Consider the following 22,328-nt stretch of genomic DNA (forward strand, 5'->3'; position numbering starts at 1 on the left):
TTGAGGAATTAGATAGATAATTTTCAGGTTTAATACGAGGTAAACTACCAACATTTCATTAATTATGACAAAGAACAATTTCCTGATTTTGCATCTGCAAAACTATTATTTTGGTCGCAGTCAGCATCAATTCCATTACTGCTAGTTTCATTTGATAGTGTTTTAGTTTTTTCTTAGGTTCCTCAATTTGGTCACCATCCTTTTCTGATTATGATTAACACACTTCACCTTCTTCACACATTGTATTGTAGGCCATGAAATCACCCAAGTATTTGACACAGCGTATGTTATATGTGTCTGCAGACCCAAAATTGAAAATGTTTATACACAGTAGGATTAGTGGGTGCGGCGATCAGACCAAAAAAGTAACTAAATTATTACTTGCAATATTTCGAAACTTTATTGTATTTCTACAGGCAATTACTAAAAAACAACGAAGTTACTTACAAGAAAAAACAACCTCTATATTTACTTACATCATAATTAAATGAAATCGGTACTGTTGAAATACATCAAAACAATTCTTGACTACTCATCAAGACCAAAAAAATTCAAAGTTAATTAAAACATTACAAGATGGATGAAGAGTTATGAACTTAAAACGTGTACGAAACGAGGAATGCGTCGAAAACAATTTTTGAACCGGTATGAAAAACTTTGCGTCTGCGTATCATCCACTATAACGTTCAACGCGCAAGACAAAAATAAAACAGAAAACCGCCAAATTTTGAATTTGAAAAGTTAACAAAAGAAAAAAAAAACCCAACAAAAACAACAAATAAAAAAAAATATAGTCAAAATTTAAATTAAAAAGTTAGTGAATCATCATCTTTAGGATTTACATTAATCTCCTTTCTGGTTCTACCCCAGTGAAAAACAAAAGAGTAAATGTTACTTAAATTACTGGCATCCGTCTTAAAATTAACAGTATTTTCATTCAAATTAATTTGATACATCAAAAGCAAACTATTGTAATAATTCGCATCACTGTCGAGAATGATAGGATTTTCAAAATCAAAAGTATGATTACAAGTGACTATATGATTAGCCTAAGCACATTGAGTTTTTTTAGTGTTAAAATAAATTTAATGTGACCTGATAAAAATGTTTATCGCTTCAGATTAGGATAAATATTGATTATTTCCCCAGATTGCGCATAGTCTTATTAGGTTTTCTTTTACAAGCAAAATACTTGAACAAACTATCAATATCGACAATTTTGTAGCTCATCAGAGAAGACCCTGAGAGTATTCAGGAACGTATGAGCACCGGTTTGCTAGGAGTCATTACTTGCAATGTCAATAACCGTCATAAATATGATAATTACTGACAGGTGCCATAAGATTGAAGATATCGCAAAGTTTTGTAATCGCTGCATTTCCTTTACCTATAGTTCGCATAAGGACAACTAATGTCCCGTTGCCAAAATGCAATAGTCCTATAACATAATATAGTGATTTTCGACCTATAAGCATATTGCCATCGCTTTCTAAAGTTTTAGAGAGGATTGGTTGTACTCTTGTGCTCTTGGATTATTCTAAAGTCTTTGATACAATAAACCATAAATTATTATTAAGTATTTTACATTATATTGGCATAGATAATTCAGCAATAATTTGTTTTAATAGTTATCTTTTAGGTAGATCTCCGCGAATTAAAATTAATAACAACTTTTCAAACGCGCCTGTGGTGTCCCCCAGGGAAGTATATGTGGTCCCCTTCTTTTTATTATTTATACAAGCATGTTTAGTAAAGAAATTAATTTTTGCAAATTTCATGCGTACGCTGATGATACTCAACTGTCTTACTCTTTCCATATTTCCAAATTTCATACTCATGTAAATATTATTATTCGAAAATCTTATTGTATTATAAAATCTTTATATTCTTATAGGCATATTCTGAACCAAACTGTCAAGCGTTCACTCACCGACTCTTTGATTCTGTCCTTATTTAATCACTGTGATTCGGTCTATGGCAGTTGTATTACTAAGGAATACCAAAAGAGAATTCAGTATGTTCAGAATAGCTGCTTGCAGTTTATTTATTTCTCATAAGCTTGAGAACTGTGGATGGCTAAATATGTCAGATTACATGAAGGAGTACTATTTTTCAAAATACTCGTCGATAAGATTCCGGTATATTTACATAAAAAAATTAGATATCGTACTGATATACATAATATAAATATTCGACGTAAAAATCTGCTTACAATTCCTCGTCACGTGTCGTCTGCGTTTCGTCACACTTTTAGTTTCAGAATTCCGGTTTTTGGAATTTTCTTCCGGTATCATTTAAATCGACAAATCCCAAGCATTTTAAATCAAAATTTAAGGGGTTATTGTGTGAGCGGCAGTTCGGTCAGGGGTAGTTTTTTTTTCTTTTTAGTAAAGTTTATAGTAGTATAGTTTTTGTTGTTGCGTATATTATTGTATTGGAATGTAATTTTGTTTGTTTATGAGGGGCTAGCGGTTGAACAGGCTGCATTTCGATGTTGCCTGAGTTGGCCCTATTAGCTTTTACTATGTATATAGTACACATTGTTTTTTCTTTTCATTGTATTCAAAAAAAGGCTAATAAAAGTTATTATTATTATTAATACAGTATTAAGGTCAGTAAGGTTGAGTATTTTATAAATTGAATAAAAAGTGAAAACTGATTCACATTATCAAGACCAACAAAATTTTCTGTAACGCAGGTCCTATTGATTTAGGACTAAACCGATTCACCTTAACAACGTTCAAACATCCTTACTATTAGCTTCACAACTATCTCTCTTGTATTAAGAGACACACGTTTCTCTCTCCGTATCCAGTCGTTTGTAAGATTTCACAATATTTTATATGGTCTTGTCGCGAAGATTCTGCATAAAATGACTAGGAGCTTATGACAATTCAGTAAATTCATTATGATAATACCTTAAATATTCTGCCATCCTACCCACATATGGGACCCACATATCCGACGAGTTGTGATTGATTTTACCACTAGAAATGAAGAAACAGAAAGTCATGTATCAGCTAGCATTGCAGTAAATTCTCATGTTAGTATTCAACAACTTGCAGATGACGCCACAATATCGAAAATAAGGACCACATTCTGTTACATTCTATCGCTTCAAGATGATTTAAACATCGATTGAGTTTTTACCAAATTTTGAAGATTCATAAAAAAAGCTACATCTTTTGAAGAAATATTTAACGTGGTTTGTACTTTTCTTCCATTTTACAATTTTAACATTTTTACAGTTTTCAATTTTAAATTTTCAATTTTAATTTGTTTCTGTTCAACTTTATTTTATTGTGATAGCGTTTTACATTGTTACATCTTTATATATTGGAATGTTTATCACTTTAATTTTTTGGCATTGTTTCTGAGGATGACTTTCACCAGTCGAAACATGTAAAACTACAAAATAAATACAATATACAAGTATGATTATTGGTTAAAATGGATTTTGAACTAAATCAACTTACATCTTTTGAGCCTCATCCATATATTCATGTTTTCATCATCAACTTTGGCATGAGCACACTGGGTTGGTTTTAGCCTATTCTAAGAATCTCCGCGATCTTAGGAGAAGATCTTATCTGTTCTGTTCCGCATCTTTCTTCTATAGTTGATGATAATGAGGAATTTAATGTCTTCTTCCACTTGATCCATATGTCTGGTACTTGAGTTTAGTAACTCTCTTGGCATTTCCTTCGTCCCTCATTCCCTCCATATGGCCCATCCAACCCAAGCGGTCGATTTTTATTAATTCGGCAAAATGCTTCTATCATGCCTCTTCGTGACCTTGCAATGATGTCAATATCCTCAACAAATGCCTATATTTGTACGTCTTTATTCTTAATTGTACTTTCGTATTAATACCCGCATCTCGTATAACCATTTCGAGTACAATGTTGAAAACCCTTTATTTGTTCTAAATCTTAGTGGTGTTTCATTTTGTATTATTAATGCTAAGGGTAGAACGTGCATTGTTCTAATAGCAGAATTAGGTGTGTGAGTATATTAAACTTTTATATTTAAAAAATTTCCTGTAGATGCTGTCATAGGCACTCTCAAAATCGGTAAACTAATGGTGAGTTTTGATGTTAAATTGTTTTGCCTTTTCGAGAATTTGACGTGTTACAAATAATTGGTCGCATAATAGATAATATCTTGTAAGCCGAATTTAACAGGATGATTGTTCTCTAGTTGAAACACAGGAGTCGTTCGCCTTTCTTATGTAATGGAACTATTACGCCAAGGTTCAGGCTCAGGTAATCGGTTAGATGTCCATACCCTTGTGACAAGTTCATGAAGCGTCAGCATCAGCTTATCATCTCCTTCTTTTATTGGTTCCACTGCGATTTCAACCGATTCTGGTGCATTATTATTTTTGAGTTTGTTCATTGTTGGCATAATTTCACTATATGTCGATCGTGCTTTTTATTTGTTGTCTGCTAAGTTCAGCAAACCCTCTTCGCTCTTATTTCGTTCCCGTTCGTTTTTTTTCTTAGTAAATTTAGCACTAACAAGTAGTGGTCATAGTCGATGTTAGGAAATCGTCTGCCTTTTGACTTCTATTATAGTTCTATCATATTGACTATATGGCCATCTGATACATTCACGTTCTCTTATGAATGTTAAGATTCAAATTTTGCAATTAAAAACATATTGTGCTGTTTAAAAAATTGTGAGTGTCACCATATCTGTGTCCAGCAGCGTAAAAATCTCGGCTTATTGTAGGGCTGGAGTTAATGATAATTGAGGGGCAGTACTCTTACTTTCTTTGATAGATTTGGTATACTAGTTCGTATCTTCTTGTTTTTTTGGGGCAATTCGTTATCGCATTATTCAGTTTGATTATTTTGTTATCTACTACCATAACGATCATGATGATCAGCCAAAACTACCATGGAGGCCCTATTTACAATATTCTAAATAGATTATTGAAAAGTTTAAAAACATGTCAAAAATAGTACAATTATGTGAAACCAAGGTAGCAACAAAATAAAAATGGTGTGAATACTAATCATTACTTGGCAAATTGGTGAATTGTTTTATTTTTTATTTGTACTTATCTAACACTTCCGGAAAATTTTCTGAAATAAGAACAAAACAATCTTGATGAATTCATTTTAAACTAATAGTCTCCTACTCTTTAAATATCATAATCTCGTTAATGCTCTTTTATGTTTCCAACCCAACCCAACTCTTTACCCAATTACAATTTATAAAGTGTTGGTTTTGCATCAACCGAATTTCCAAAAAATTTAAATTTAATCTTAAACTCCACAAATAAAAGAAAATGTTGTTTTGCTCAAATTTAATTTTGAAAAGTCACTCTACATTTCCGGTTCAACTCTCTCGTTAGGATTCAAAACCGCTCCAATCCGAGAGAACAACCACGTTTATCGCTCGTTTGTGCTGGAGCACACCGTCGGTGTTGCCCGGACCGCAATTAATGCCGCGCTCGCCATTATTTTAACGTAGCAATTTGTACGTCTTAAACAGTGTTATTTAGACGAGGAGAACCGTGCGGAGAGAACCGCGAGACGACCGCCGCCGCAACTGGACACTTCCTTTTATTTGTTTCCAAACGTTGAAATTAAAACGCAATTATGGATTTTTTCGGACTCCGCCACCACTTCTCATCCGACAATAACACAAAGAGAGGTGAATATCTTCTACAGGTGCGAAGAAGTATGCGTTCACCTGCCAAATGCGAAAATGATATGGTGTATAGAGAGAATCTTTCGTTTTGTTTAAGGTCCGTTTTGCACGATGACTTAAAATTAACGTTCTAAGCACAACTTGAAGAATTGGTTTACGGTATGTTATTTTCTCTGTGTGGCATTTGAAATTTTAACGAAAGAAATAATGACAAGGAAGGTTAAAAAGGTTTGGAACGCCTTGTTTCATGGATAAAATTGTTAACGCATTTAAATTTTTTTGGCCAGTTTGAAAATATCTAGTTACTTTAAAATCGTCATCCCCCATTTGATTTCAGAACGCCTACACGAATGATTTTGGTCAGGTTCTATTATCCTTCGTTCTTCGTCTCTCTCGTCCAAAAATAATAGTGTTTAATGAAGGTGACAGCGCGTCGTGCTCCTCTAAATTGAGTGACTCGCGTTTTTAAAACAACAGTCAATTAGTAACTCACTGGTCGAGGCGTTGTTTTAACTAAAAAGTAAATGGCCCCCCTTTTTTCTTTCCCGTTACTGCTTTGGGACCCCTTTCGTTTTGGCGTGGGTTGTCGGCGCGGCGACCGGTCGTTAAAATAATTTCGAAGCTCGGCGACACAACCTTTGTTTCGACTGTGCACGCCGGGAGCTTGAAAAGTTTAACATCGGATGCGTTTCGACGTGGTCGTTTGTACTACTTGATGTTTTTTTCTGTTGGTGGCGCGGTTTCAAAGCGAACCTTGTAACGGTTGTAAATTTTCAAGGGTGAAGTTAAAACTTTACGTAAGATGAATATAAGAATCCTTGGTTCATAATTTGTTGATGAAGCAAAAAACAAATTGGGAATGACTAAGCCAAACCGTTAAAAATTCTTTTTCCGCGGTTCGTTAACTGAATTTCTTTTGAAAATGTATAGCTAAACGAAAACAAAACTTGGGCGTGATGTCGGCATCATTACACGTCAGTAAAATCTTACGTGCGTGCGTATTTATAACAAGCGCAGCTGGTCGAACACAGACGGTTAAGTATTACTTTAATAAATTTAATTGACGTAAATTGTTTAAATGGTTATTCTATTAAATGCTTGCGTCGTAAATGCCCGTAGCCGGGAGATACTGTTCGCAGTTATAATAATAGAACGACGTATTATTTGGTTCAATGGAACGCCAAGTGCGCGCCGAATGAAACCATACCGTAATTTCATGACACGATAAAGGCTTATTTTGCCCAGGAGGTTGTTATTATCATTCGTCGACGTGCACTCTCTGTTATTGTAGAGAAAGTAATAAATGTAATGGACGGTGAAATTACTTTTCTATGTGTGCAGAAATAGAAACTATGGTAATTAGCTACGAGATTTGGTCACGTATGATTATTAGCAACTGTAAATTTGATTATCTTGAAGGCCAATAAATTTAGATAAAATTTTACAAAGACACAATTATTTAATCAAATAGAATGTATCATGGAGAATGATATTTGGGGATCAGAAAACTCGATGGTTTATAGGTAGTAGATCTCTATTGTAAAAATACTGTAGAAGGGATTACTAACGGCTAGTTTGAGAATCTTGATACATTTATATCAGAATTTAGATTGAATTAGTTACGTTGTTGTGTGTGCTAATGGAACTTGTTTGAATACTATGTGAGTTTAATGATTTTCACTTACCTCTAAACAAGATAACTCTATCATTTGACCATCCATCAACTCCAAACCAATTGTAATTCCTCCATGCCTCGAGCATTCATCAGTTTTTTATACTGCTTTATGTGCACATTTGTGCTTCTTTTGTTCGCGAAATATTTGCTTTTTCCTAAGGGGCGCTGAAACTATACTAGTTTGTGCTGCAAACGCAAACAATTCTCACATTATTGCCCAACATTTGGGGACTGATATGGTTCAGAATGTTTATCTCAGCCAATTGTGTCCATGTTTTGCTGAACATATCTTAAGATACGCTATATTCTTGATCTTCCTACTTGATGGATATTTAGGTTCGTAAAATGTTCCAACACGTTGTAATTCCTTTGTTATTTCTAACAAATTTATCAATAAGATTTTAAGGTTTGTTTCACTTTCTGCTCGGTTTTTGAAAGGTAGCCACAGATATTATATTTTGTAGTTTGGTACTAATAATTTTCCACACAACAAGAACTTAGCAGCTAATTCCACCGGATTGAAGAAGCACAATTCTAAATCGTTTGATATTCCATATAAAATCATCTTAAAATCATCTTCTTTTATAGGTTTAGTTTATCAACAAAATATGGATTTTCTTAGTTCTAAATAAGCCTTACATTTTAGTAATTTGGAAGTATTAAGTCTTAAGTATTTGTTACTCATCATGTCAAAATTTAGCTTTTTGGAGAATCGCTAAAATCGGCTATTTCTATGTGGAGTCAATAAGAAAAATCATAAAAATTAATTAATAATAAAATCAATAAGACATTAGCGGCAGTTTTCTAGATTTCGGCAAAGCCAGAAAAGTGATACATGGAAATTAATTTGATTTACTAACACTTACTCTAGGGAGCAAGGGAGGACGTGTCGAGTTGTCTTCCATAGACTGCTGGTAACAATTTCTCACAACCATAATCTTGTATGCAAATACAGGTCATTATACGGAATTCCCCTCAGATTTTTCCGAAACACGAAGAGTAACATTTTGCTTCCAATTTGGACGTGATAAAGTATGCTTCATTGAGCTCGTTATTTGTCTACTATTTTTATATTTTGGAATTTTTACTACCATGAAACAAACAACTTCCGATTATCAAAATAAGGTTGATACCGAGCCCATCAAGTATAAAAGAAAAAGTTAAAAAATAAACTATTTTGAAGTTTGGTTAAAATGAATAGTCGTAATGAAAAATAACTGATTATGCCCCTAACTAATGCCCCTAAGTTGGACTCTCTACCAAACCTGCGTCATATCTCTATCTAGTTTACGTTGAGGCAGCATCATATAAAATTTACTTAATCTCTGCTTCAAGTATTCACCATGTTTTTCTATCAAGTCAACTTTATACATAATGAAATATCCATCAAGACCGCATCATATCACTGTCTGGTCTGCAATTCTGCATTTGAATGTGCATCAAGGTTGCATAAAACCTCAATCCACTCTTATTAAATGAGAATGATATCTTTGAAGTCCACGTCAAATCTCAATTATCTATCCTAACTTGATATATGTATTAAAGGTACATCAAATCTACTTTAAATCTTTATCATTCCTGCATTAAATCTTCATTAAGTCTGTATCAATACAACTCCATAGAAATTATCAAGATCATCTATGCATTAAATTCTCACTATATTAAGTCAATTTTGTATATTGCTAAGTGTCCATGAAGTTGTGTAGATTTCTTCAACGTTACGGATCAGATTTAGAATTTAAATCTTCATTATCCAAATATTGCCTTTCAAGAGTGTCTAACATATCCTTGTCGTTTTCATGCTCTAGCTAGTGTACTAAAATGAAGTGTTTAATACTTAATCGGAATGTCATACTGGTCGAATAGCTCCATCAAGATTCTTATATGCAATGTATTCTATATTTAAATTAATTGTTTTATTGGGACTGGGATGTTTTTCACTGTAAGTTACTTAATTTCCCATTTCTCTGCTACAAGATTCGTTAATGTTAAATAGTTTAGAACAATCTCCTACTTTTTACAAGCACCCGATGTTTTAATTTATCTCAACATTCTGTTAAAATATTCGTTTGAACCTTAACCGAAGCCGATTATTTCCGAAATAAAATGCTCCTCGAAAACACAGCTCTACAACAAAAAAATTTTTTTTATTGCCCTGGATATCTTTGCAAATTTTTATGTTTTCAAGTGCCCAGATTACGAATATATTCATGAAAGTACTGAATCTGCTTTCATGATGATGTGTTTTTTATGATTTTTCCTTATCTTATATTTTGAACATTTATCGACTTGTTACTAATAAAATTTATTTTCCCAGTCATAATTAGGCTTCTGCGCAACTTTTCCGCGCATACAAACATCACGTGATCCCCACTCTAAGACCCCTTGCTCCGCAGAACAGCTGAGATCTCAGTTATTTAACAATATTGAAGTACTTACACGTGAATCTGGATAAGTTGTCATGTGTTAATATTTTGTTTCAATTACTGAATGTCCATTCTAATATATTTGTCTTGTCTTTTAAAACATGAGTTCGTCGCGAAGAAAGTATGTTTACACTTTCTTCGTGAGGATTTATTTTGTCGTAGTGATTTATTTTGTCATATTTGCGGTGTTTATATAACAAAAAAACTAAAAAGAAATGTCACAAACTTTATCGAGGAGACTTATGCTGAATATTACGGTTTTAAAATGGACAAACTAGATAAATCATGGGTTCCTCATAAAGTTTGTAAGTCCTGTATTGAGTCTTTACGGTTGTGGAAAAAAGGAGAACGTTGTGGATTAGGCTTTGGTATTCCTATGATCTGGATGGAGCCTAAGAATCATTTCGATGAGATGTCCAGACTTACAATCTACAAAATGTCCTGTTCTACGCAGTGAAAATCTCCCTCGGCCTATTTACGTTTCTAAAGTAATTCGCATGCCCTCAGAAACAATAATGTTGCTAAATTCACAGAAATCGGAACATTCAATTCCAATTGCCCATTCAACAAAACTCAAAGAAGAATATGAAAATGTAAAGAAAAAATTTAGTTTTATAAAAAATTAATTACTCGGAGAATGGTTAATTTTGTACTTGGTCAACAAAGTGGATACACGAAATACCCTTGCTTGTATGTGGGACAGTAGAGCAAAGCAACTTCATTGGGAACAAGATGTTAACCTGTAGATCAGTGTTATTCGTCAAACACCAAGTAGCGCTATCTGACATTTACATGATATAATATATGTTTCATTTAGTAGTTATTGAATGAAGTAAAGTTTTTAGAAAATGTTTATATTTCTACTATCATCAGTGATAAATAGACTTGTTTGTAAGTAACGCTACCTACAAATGGGTTGAGTTGTAAACTTATGAAATTACTGCCGACTCAAAAGTTGTTCATATAATGTGTGAACAAGTTGTACCACTTTTTAAAGAAGTATTAAACTCAAAATTATTGGAAATTTACTGTAAAATTACTTAATAAGAATGTTTTATAAAATCGGATTAAGTAAGACATGACATTTTTATTACTTTATAAAATGTCTTCAGGAAACAAAGAAGCCTGTAAAAGTTTATAAAACAAACTTTTTTCCTTTTTATGGATAAAAAAATGAAAACTTTGGAAACTTATTAAATTTAATAACTTTTCATACTATGGAAGAAATGAATTCATTTCTTCGAAAGTAACACCAATGATCGTGATTCGATAAAAATTAATTAAATTCCATTCATTTATCGAACGGTACCACACCTAATGAGAGGAATTGGTCGGTTGTGGGAGTGAGAGAGAGGAGACAAAACGGATCATTGTGCGCCCCCTTGAAAGCCGACAGGCATTCAATTCGAGACAGGCATTCCTCCCCGTTCTTAATTAATTATTATTCATAATTATATTGAATTATGACAGCCGATTTACATTTTCCTATTGCTCGAATACTTTCGATCCGCGTCTCCCGCGGCCTCCACTCGATTATTGATGGTCAGCGTTAATAACCGCCGCCTTAATGAAGTAATTAAAGCGAACCGAACTCGGGATGTGATAAAATTTTTAAACGCCGCGATAGAAGTGGATTCGTTTTGGGAAGACGACTATGGAGGGAGGGAGAGCTTTATTAATTCTTTCGCGGTCGTTTTCGGCCGAATCTTAATTTGACTTCATGGTTGATCGTAAACGTTAAGAATATTAAAACAGTTTCTACAAAGAGCGTTTTATTTAAGAACGTCACCACCTGTCAAGAAGTCGAGGATAATAATGATCTAAATAGCTCAGAAACTTCTTAAAACTAATTAACATGAAACGTTTCATAGAACTATTTGTCTTTCTCTTAGTATAGCCACATTTGCCAACACTGTCTCATTGTCAATTCAATCTATCCGGGCTGTCTTTTATTTTATGATTTTTTTCTAAGTCGAATGTCCACTCGACATAATTCATGTGTGTGCCTTGTATACGTAATTAACTGTGTTTTAGCACGGACAAACGTGAAGTTATTATACGGAAATGGACGACGCATTGATTATTCGAATGCAAATCGGTTTGTTCGGTTCGGATGCCATTGCATTTACTTACCTTGGTTGTTACGGTTGTTATCGTTACCCTTCTAAATGCGAAACAATGAGCTCGCGCATAATCCGCACGGTTCGACCACCACAATTCGAGAGGAGCGTTAAACGACGAGCAAAAGTGGGAGAACAATCGCATAATCCGTTTTTTACGGCCCTATATTAATGCATATGTTCTAATGAATTGGCTTAATTTATAAAAGACATAAACCGCGCGCGCACGCCGCGCTTGCATTCGCATGGACCGATAAAATTTATGTGTATTCTAATAAACGGTTTTATTGTTTTAGTTGGAACGAAATAGCTCGGCGCCGATACCGTTTCCCAGAATAATTATTACAATTACTAATTACGAATTACGATTACAGAACAACCGTTCGATGCCGCCGCCGTCGTCTTCTCTAGACAATGAACAGTTTTAGTTCTCGTTAAATCGAAATAGAAATAAACCAGGCTATAATTTGTAGTTAAACTGAAAACAAACATTATTTCCTTTTAATACTTAAATTACAAGAAATCATTTAATATGAGTATTAAAAGTAATCTTCTCCTTTATGTTAAAGTAATAGAAAGCGATAGAAGTGTATATTATAATCGTAAACTCAACTTTACTATAGCCGCTAGAACTAATAAAATGTAATATCTATAATAGTGTAACGACTACGTTATTTACTGCTATCAACTCGCAGTCTGGAGCTACATTGAGCTCTTTAAGTAACTAACACTGACATTGTAGTTTGATATCACTTATTTCACAAACTATTTGAAATAATAAGAATTTGTATTAAAATAAATAATTCGTTATATTTATCCCAAGTATAATATAATGAAGAGGTTTTAAATTTTAATAAGAGAACTTTTCAGGCCAAAAAAATTTCTAACCCACCAGCTTTCGAGTCAATTGTTGGAAGCAGGTAGATTTATAAAAAAAATTTTTCAACTAAAAACTTGTCTAGTCGGATTCTTTCCTTTTTTAATATAATAGAAAACCAGACGTCCCTCTATTTAACGGAATATATAAATATACCAAAGTGATTCTAAAAATATAATAAGAATTTTAAAGGGGGACAAATCTCTTTATAAAATCTTTATGGCAGGATATCTATACAGGAAAACCTCGATATAACGGACCTCGTCATACATATTATCTATTTAAGACATCAGTATATTTAAATATAAATGCTTGTGTTAGTTCTAGTTTTAGTTGTTATTCAGCATTAAGTTGTTGTATATTTTTCATGGCACTAAAAGTAGATCTAACACTAGACCTAGAACGGCTTTATTGTTCTAAGTTTAATGTTAGTTCTAGTGACAGTGCTAAGCAAGTTAGCACTAGATATCGTTATGTTGTATATTTTTATTAAACTAAAACTAGAACTAACTCTGGACTAACACTAGACCTAGAACTAGAATCATTCGGGCTTAGCCGTGCGTCTCTTAAGACGGCTAAACCCGAATATTTGTAATTCTAGATCTAGTGTTAGTTATAATGCTAGTGTTAGTTCTAGTTTCAGTTGTTATTCAGCGTTAGGTTGTTGTATATTTTTCATTGAACTAAAACTAGAACTAACCCTGGACTAACACTAGACCTAGAACTAGAAACATTCGGATTTAGCCGTGCGTCTCTTAAGACGGCTAAATCCGAATGTTTCTAGTTCTAGGTCTAGTGGTAGTTCTAGTTTTAGTTGTTATTCAGCATTAGGTTGTTGTATATTTTTCATTGAACTAAATTTTCTAGTTCTAGGCCTAGTGTTAATTCTAGTTTTAGTTGTTATTCGCTAGGGTATTGTATATTTCTATTGAACGAACACTATACTTAGAACTAGAAACATTCGGGCTTAGCCGTACGTCTCTTAAGACGGCAAACCCCGAAAGTTTCTAGTTCTAGGTCTAGTGTTAGTTCTAGTTTTAGTTCAATGAAAAATATACAACAACCTAACGCTGAATAACAACTGAAACTAAAGAACGCAACGGTGTAAATAGCTGTTCGAATTTGTGTGCGTTAAAATTATTCTTTCAAACAATTTCAAATGCAAATAGACACTCCCTTGCCCGTATTAATTCGTTAAACTTTTTAAATGTATCAAATTTTAATGTTGAAAATAGATAACACATAATTCTGAACAACACCAATATTCTTTACCTATTAATTTCGACAGATTTCTAATTTGTTGGGATATATACATTCGTAATAATATTTTCCTTTTGCGCCCGGTCAAGATGTAAATATAGAGAAACGCATATAAGCTTCTGAAAATAAATAGGATTTGCGCGGTTTAATCTGTAAAGTAAATTATTGCAACATAAGCAATCCGTTACACAATAAACGTCTTAAACAAATTGTAAGGATATCCGGTGGTGCAAATCCTTTAGATTTATCTGAGGACTCTTTGAACTGTACGATTTCAGTGTAAGCAACATTAAATCTTAAAATTATTATTACCCGATCTGAATTGTTAGGTATTTTATACAATTACAAATCCTTTTATCTATCTTTCTAATAAATTATTACCATTAAACGGGACATTACTAAACTATTAATAAAACATTTATGTTTAGAACGCAAAAGTATATAGATATACTTATGTAGGTTTTATAGCCCAATGGTGTTTATTAAAACTGACTGAAATTCAATTATTCAGAATTAAAATCACAGCGCATTAGCATATCGCATTGTATTCGTAAAAAGTGTAACTATTTGATACTCAATTGCACTTAGCAAAAATTATCAGTTGCATGGTCTACCATCTGCTGCTTCCGACTCCATTACAAATTTTACTTCCGACTAACGTGTTCTGACATCTACTGATGTAGAAGCCAATACAACATTAATGTTCTTAGTTGGTGAGGAGCCTGATGTAGAAGTTGTAGCGTCTACATCAGTAACTGCCAACCCAGTTAATAACGAATTAGAATTTGTAATAATGTCGGAATCATATGTTGACGGCATTCCAACAACTGATAATAGTATTAGGCCTAAAGCATTAACATTATGACTCATCAAATGTAAATCTTTAACTTTTTCTTCGATGTAGATAATAATAATTTCTTCAGGACCCCCAGCGGTCTTCATTGCATTCATACGAATTCTTACATTTTTTTTCGCACTTCCTTTTTATTTTGGTCGTACTTTCCTTTAACACTTTTTACATCCCGGGCAATACCTGTGGTCGCTGTCATCAACCGAGCTATTTCACTCCATGTCTAAAATAATAAAACATTTATTTTATATAATGTACTACAGCGGATGTAGAAGCATTATTCCATACTAATTGAACACTCTGTATAAATAAAATTATGTACATACTTGTTGTTTTTCTTGCCAGTGCACAGTGTAACTGGTTTCAATTAGGATTACCATTTTCTCTTTCGAATAGTTCGTGTTTCTTCGTTTTCTGTTTTAATTTTCCATTTTCGGGTTTGAGAACGGTACAGAATAGTCACACATAAACAGTAAACACGCGATTGCACGTGATTTGCGATGACATTTGAGGTTAGAATCAGTTAGAATACGCTTGAAATGTCAAAATATTAGGCCTTTTAACTGTATGGTTGCCCCAAAAAACAACACTAGATTGTTTGGATATCTGCAAGGATTTCCTAGCTGTGAGATAACTTGAGGTGGTAGGAAGTGCGGGAAGTTAGCCCCCCATTTTTTGATTTTTAAATTTTTCATTGTTGTTCTAGATTGTTCTAGAGTTGTTCTATATTGTTCCAAAGCGGCAAATAGAAAAAATAAAAACTCGGCAAGAAAAACCGAAGAAACGGGTTCTTTGACTAGCCCCCATTTTTGGAAAAATCAGATTTTCTTTGTTGTTCTGTGTTGTTCTAGTTATTATTCTAGAAAATCAAAATTATGGGATGCATCATTACGAAGTTATAACTAAAAATAGGTTTGGCTGCCAAAATATGTTGATTGCTGTGACCCTTTGATTATATATAATATGGATTGAGCCAACGAGAGAGATAGCTTGCGCAAGGTGATCGAACCGAGATAGACATAGAAGCGTACTGCCATATAATGGGTGTACTGATAGAAGTGAGATAGATATAAAAGCGTACTGACATATAATATATCTATCTTTGTTACACTTTCACATTATCGCTTTCCATCTGCGTCTATTCACCTTGAGCAACATTTTTGTTAGTAGATATATTCAGTTAGCTCAATCCATATTATATATAATCAAAGCTGTGACCATAGTTTTTCTATTTTACATTCCATATTACAAATATATACTTATTATACCTCAAGCAATCTGGAATAGCTATTATTTTCACTAAAACAACTCTATAAAGGACACTTTACTCATTGAAAATTAAAGTTTTTGGAAGTTTCAGTCAGTAATTCTTACGTCAGTGGTTTTAAATTACACAATAAGAATTAAAACACATAGCACAATCTAAAATAACTCAAAATTTTGCTGATTCAAATTATTCTAGATGTGTTTTACGTTTAAACTAGGAAAAAAAGGTTTTTCTGGTTACACGAACATTAATTTTGCAAAATCATTTCTTCTTAAAAATACAGCAAAATGCAGACCTGACAAGAAAAATAATAAAACAACAAATGAATAATCCAACTATTCGATCAGCAAACAAAAATCCACTATTTATGTATATATACATTATGTATTAAAAACTAAATATCTCTCTCTATCTATATATACTATACATATATTTATTATACAGGTGTCCGTAAATGACGTGTACAACGCAAGACCACAAGTACCTTGACCAAAAATATGATAATTTAACTTAACTTATCTATATACAAAATTGCTTAGTTTAGCATCAATTGTTTCCATAGCATACTACCTGGGCAGTTGTCCAATTAAAAGAATAAATGGCTATAATTTTAGATCGTTATATGTTTTTTAATTGTTATTGTATCATTTAAAACCGCTGACGTAAGAATTACTGACTGAAACTTCCAAAAACTTTAATTTTCAAAGAGTAAAGTGTTCTTTATAGAGTTGTTCTATCGAAAATTATAGCTGTTCCATATTGCTTTAGGTGTAATAAGTATATATTTGTAATATGAAATTGAAAATAGAAAAACTATGGTCACAGCAATCACCTGAAACTTCTTTCTAAGAATCAATATGGTTTCACTGAGGGTAAATCAACAAGTGATGCCATTGCGGTACTTACAACAAAAATTAAAAATAGTTTTGAGAAATCAAGGTCTTGCCTAGCTGTTTTTTTGGATCTAGCTAAAGCCTTTGACACGGTTGACCACAGTTTTTTGTTGCGTAAGCTCGATATTTATGGAGTGAGAGGTATACCTTTGAAATTAACCCTAGGATGCATAAACCGGGGCTCACAGGCCCGGCGAGCATTTAGTTACTATAGTTATTTGATTGGTTAAGTATCCTAGGGTTAATGTGAGACTATCTGCACGAGAGATCTCAATATGTGAGGATTGGTCAAAGTCTCAGCTGTTCGGTATCGATGAATGTCGGAGTGCCACAGGGAACAGTTTTGGGTCCGCTTTTGTTTTTTATTTATGCAAATGACTTGCTTTCATTAACACTCAATGGAGACTTAATCTCTTATGCGGATGATACCGTTCTGTTTGTGGAAGGCCGTTCTTGGGCGGATGTTGAAGATAGAGCTATAGCAGATTTGAGATTAATAAATAACTGGCTAAATAGCAGTAAACTTATTTTAAATGATAGCAAGTCATATTTTATGAGGTTTACCATCAGAAAGGATACCATTAATAGCTTTTCTAGCATTCCAATTCATGAAAACGATTGTTGTGTGGACGATTGCAATTATTGTAAAAGAATTACATCTATGCAGGTTGCTACTTATTTGGGTGTATTATTTGACAATTATTTGAAATGGAATGCTCATATTGCAAGGATGGTTGACAAGATTCGGCGTTGTACTTACATGTTCAAAAGATTACGTCATGTATGCGATTTCAAAGCTATTAAGATATTTTACTTTGGAATTATACAATCAATCTTGCAGTAGTGCATTTTGGCATAGGGCTCTGCAGCTGATTCTTAATAAAAATAATGATGCATAGGCCCCGTACTTTCCCATCTGCGTTGTTGTTTCCTGAGTGTGACTTACGTTGGTGAAATCTAGGTGGAAATACTTTTCAAAAAGATGGGTGAAATCACTTAATGATGGCATGATAGATGGAATTTTTTCAATTATGGTTTAGGTCTTTCAAAGTTGAATTGAGTGTTGTATAATTTGTTATCTTTGTTCACAGTAAGAATAATGTTTATGTTTGAATTTTGATCATTTTTTTTTTCGAAAGCCGCGTGCAAACTGATTTTTCAGTTTTTGCGGTTACCCCCATGCGCCAGCTCCTGGTACTGATCATATAGAAATTAGTTATATGGCGTGTTACCGGAGTTTTTGTTTTATTTATTTATTTATTCATATTTGGGACACGTACAGGAAAAATCCCAAAAAAGTGTCCACTACAATAATACAAAGGAAAAAAAACCAAACTACATAAGAAAGAATAAAAACAAAAAAAGACATCGAAAGCATGAAACAATTGAATTAAATTAGCAAGCACGAAGCAGAAAAGAAAATAAACACAGACACTAGATTGGTCCACATAATCATCGATGTTACGCGAATAGAAAAACAGAATAATAAGGACTATAAGAAAGGACAATTTTTGTTGCTTTTCTTTTCTGCCCCACCACTCGCAAGAAATCAATTTAAATATGCTAAACGAATGTGTATCGATTGAGTAAATTAATTTTACAAAGCAAAGAAAAACTAATGACAAATACTTAAAGTTAAAACGGATTTTTTAAACGACATCATTGAATTACAAAAGTGATCAATATTGAAACAATCAGACTCAATAGTTGTGTTTACTTATGTTTACTATTAATTTCTCTGTAATTTCTCTCTGTAAACTGGATACAAAGATAAATAATAATAATAACTAGACATTTTGGCAGCCAAACCTATTTTTAGTTATAACTTCGTAATGATGCATCCCATAATTTTGATTTTCTAGAACAATAACTAGAATAACCCAGAACCACAAAGAAAATCAGATTTTTCCAAAAATGGAGGGTTTGTGAAAAAATCCGTTTTTTCGATTTTTTCGCCAAATTTTTAATTTTTCTATTTGCCGCTTTGGAACAATGTGGAACAACTCTAGAACAATCTAGAACAATAATGAAAAATTTAAAAATCAAAAATGGGTGGCTAACTTCAGAATACGCTTGAAATGTCAAAATATTAGGCCTTTTGACTATATGGATTCCCCAAAAAACTCACTAGATTCTTTGGACTGGTGTGAAGTTATCCATAAATCCCAGCAATAAACTTAAAACATTAATAATTCCGTAACCAATACGATTTGGGTAACCAAATTTCACACACAGGTCACTCTTACCCTCAAGAACAGCTAACCACCCCATTTGGTAAAAAAAAAATTTTTCAACCCTCACCCCCGAAAAAGGGATGTTTTCGCCCTGATGGGCACCTTCGAATTAAACGAAATTCTACCACATAATAGAACACACTTCTAAGTATTTTTATCAATTTTCAAAACACCGTAAGCCCTAACGGTTTTCGAGAAAAAAAATCAGTATTATAAACCGCGGATGGGACTTTAGGGGTGAATTTGACCCCGTTGGGCACCTCCAAAATTGACGAAATTTTAGGATGATTTAGAGGATGCCTTTAGCGATTGAAATCAACCATCCAAACACCGTAATGTATTACGGTTTCCGAGAAAAAAAATCTGTTATTAGACACTATCGGTATACAGCGCGGCGCGGACTTTGGGGGTGAATTTGACCCCGTTGGGCACCTCCAAAATTGACGAAATTTTAGGATGATTTAGAGGATGCCTTTAGCGATTGAAATCAACCATCCAAACACCGTAATGTATTACGGTTTCGGAGAAAAAAAATGTGTTATTAGACACTATAGGTATACAGCGCGGCGCGGACTTTGGGGGTGAATTTGACCCCGTTGGGCACCTCCAAAATTGACGAAATTTTAGGATGATTTAGAGGATGCCTTTAGCGATTGAAATCAACCATCCAAACACCGTAATGTATTACGGTTTCCGAGAAAAAAAATGTGTTATTAGACACTATAGGTATACAGCGCGGCGCGGACTTTGGGGGTGAATTTGACCCCGTTGGGCACCTCCAAAATTGACGAAATTTTAGGATGATTTAGAGGATGCCTTTAGCGATTGAAATCAACCATCCAAACACCGTAATGTATTACGGTTTCCGAGAAAAAAAATGTGTTATTAGACACAATAGGTATACAGCGGGGCGCGGACTTTGGGGGTGAATTTGACCCCGTTGGGCACCTCCAAAATTGACGAAATTTTAGGATGATTTAGAGGATGCCTTTAGCGATTGAAATCAACCATCCAAACACCGTAATGTATTACGGTTTCGGAGAAAAAAAATGTGTTATTAGACACTATAGGTATACAGCGCGGCGCGGACTTTGGGGGTGAATTTGACCCCGTTGGGCACCTCCAAAATTGACGAAATTTTAGGATGATTTAGAGGATGCCTTTAGCGATTGAAATCAACCATCCAAACACCGTAATGTATTACGGTTTCGGAGAAAAAAAATGTGTTATTAGACACTATAGGTATACAGCGCGGCGCGGACTTTGGGGGTGAATTTGACCCCGTTGGGCACCTCCAAAATTGACGAAATTTTAGGATGATTTAGAGGATGCCTTTAGCGATTGAAATCAACCATCCAAACACCGTAATGTATTACGGTTTCCGAGAAAAAAAATGTGTTATTAGACACTATAGGTATACAGCGCGGCGCGGACTTTGGGGGTGAATTTGACCCCGTTGGGCACCTCCAAAATTGACGAAATTTTAGGATGATTTAGAGGATGCCTTTAGCAATTGATATCAACCATCCAAACACCGTAATGTATTACGGTTTCCGAGAAAAAAAATGTGTTATTAGACACTATAGGTATACAGCGCGGCGCGGACTTTGGGGGTGAATTTGACCCCGTTGGGCACCTCCAAAATTGACGAAATTTTAGGATGATTTAGAGGATGCCTTTAGCGATTGAAATCAACCATCCAAACACCGTAATGTATTACGGTTTCGGAGAAAAAAAATGTGTTATTAGACACTATAGGTATACAGCGCGGCGCGGACTTTGGGGGTGAATTTGACCCCGTTGGGCACCTCCAAAATTGACGAAATTTTAGGATGATTTAGAGGATGCCTTTAGCGATTGAAATCAACCATCCAAACACCGTAATGTATTACGGTTTCGGAGAAAAAAAATGTGTTATTAGACACTATAGGTATACAGCGCGGCGCGGACTTTGGGGGTGAATTTGACCCCGTTGGGCACCTCCAAAATTGACGAAATTTTAGGATGATTTAGAGGATGCCTTTAGCGATTGAAATCAACCATCCAAACACCGTAATGTATTACGGTTTCGGAGAAAAAAAATGTGTTATTAGACACTATAGGTATACAGCGCGGCGCGGACTTTGGGGGTGAATTTGACCCCGTTGGGCACCTCCAAAATTGACGAAATTTTAGGATGATTTAGAGGATGCCTTTAGCGATTGAAATCAACCATCCAAACACCGTAATGTATTACGGTTTCCGAGAAAAAAAATGTGTTATTAGACACTATAGGTATACAGCGCGGCGCGGACTTTGGGGGTGAATTTGACCCCGTTGGGCACCTCCAAAATTGACGAAATTTTAGGATGATTTAGAGGATGCCTTTAGCGATTGAAATCAACCATCCAAACACCGTAATGTATTACGGTTTCCGAGAAAAAAAATGTGTTATTAGACACTATAGGTATACAGCGCGGCGCGGACTTTGGGGGTGAATTTGACCCCGTTGGGCACCTCCAAAATTGACGAAATTTTAGGATGATTTAGAGGATGCCTTTAGCGATTGAAATCAACCATCCAAACACCGTAATGTATTACGGTTTCGGAGAAAAAAAATGTGTTATTAGACACTATAGGTATACAGCGCGGCGCGGACTTTGGGGGTGAATTTGACCCCGTTGGGCACCTCCAAAATTGACGAAATTTTAGGATGATTTAGAGGATGCCTTTAGCGATTGAAATCAACCATCCAAACACCGTAATGTATTACGGTTTCCGAGAAAAAAAATGTGTTATTAGACACTATAGGTATACAGCGCGGCGCGGACTTTGGGGGTGAATTTGACCCCGTTGGGCACCTCCAAAATTGACGAAATTTTAGGATGATTTAGAGGATGCCTTTAGCAATTGATATCAACCATCCAAACACCGTAATGTATTACGGTTTCCGAGAAAAAAAATGTGTTATTAGACACTATAGGTATACAGCGCGGCGCGGACTTTGGGGGTGAATTTGACCCCGTTGGGCACCTCCAAAATTGACGAAATTTTAGGATGATTTAGAGGATGCCTTTAGCGATTGA

General features: G+C 34.3%; 1 protein-coding gene across 6 annotated transcripts in view; it reads left to right on the plus strand.

Moving 5' to 3' along the window:
* LOC111415750 (protein bric-a-brac 1-like) overlaps positions 1–22,328 on the plus strand; it is a 561,730-nt gene that overhangs the window by 208,501 nt on the left and 330,901 nt on the right. The gene's annotated exons all lie outside the window — the stretch shown is intronic.

This window comes from Onthophagus taurus, chromosome 1, assembly GCF_036711975.1.
Source record: "Onthophagus taurus isolate NC chromosome 1, IU_Otau_3.0, whole genome shotgun sequence".
NCBI classification, from domain to species: domain Eukaryota; kingdom Metazoa; phylum Arthropoda; class Insecta; order Coleoptera; family Scarabaeidae; genus Onthophagus; species Onthophagus taurus.